Source organism: Mus caroli, chromosome 7 (genome assembly GCF_900094665.2).
Source record: "Mus caroli chromosome 7, CAROLI_EIJ_v1.1, whole genome shotgun sequence".
Lineage (NCBI taxonomy): Eukaryota > Metazoa > Chordata > Mammalia > Rodentia > Muridae > Mus > Mus caroli.
Window position 1 is genome coordinate 79,743,097 of NC_034576.1, and position 312 is coordinate 79,743,408.

The following is a 312-nucleotide window of genomic DNA, read 5'->3' on the forward strand; positions in this document are numbered from 1 at the left end:
AGCTGGTGGGTGTCAGCTGACCCTGCGCTCTAGCTACACTGGTGCTGTTCCGGCCGGATGAGGCCTGTGGCCCTACTCAGGCCGGTTTCTGCTTCCCTAACTTGTGGCTTAGATCTTATCAACTCCCAGAGACTTGGGAGGAAGTCTTTCTGTTTTTCCCATCTTAAGACGATACACCAACAGTAGCACTCCTCACCAATGCATGTTGAGGTATTGCTAAAGAGACCAACTTAGTACCTATAGTATGTATACTTACTGTCTCCATTTTCCCCCAGAGACCAATAATATTGTAAAGAATGTTGGTTAGGGGCA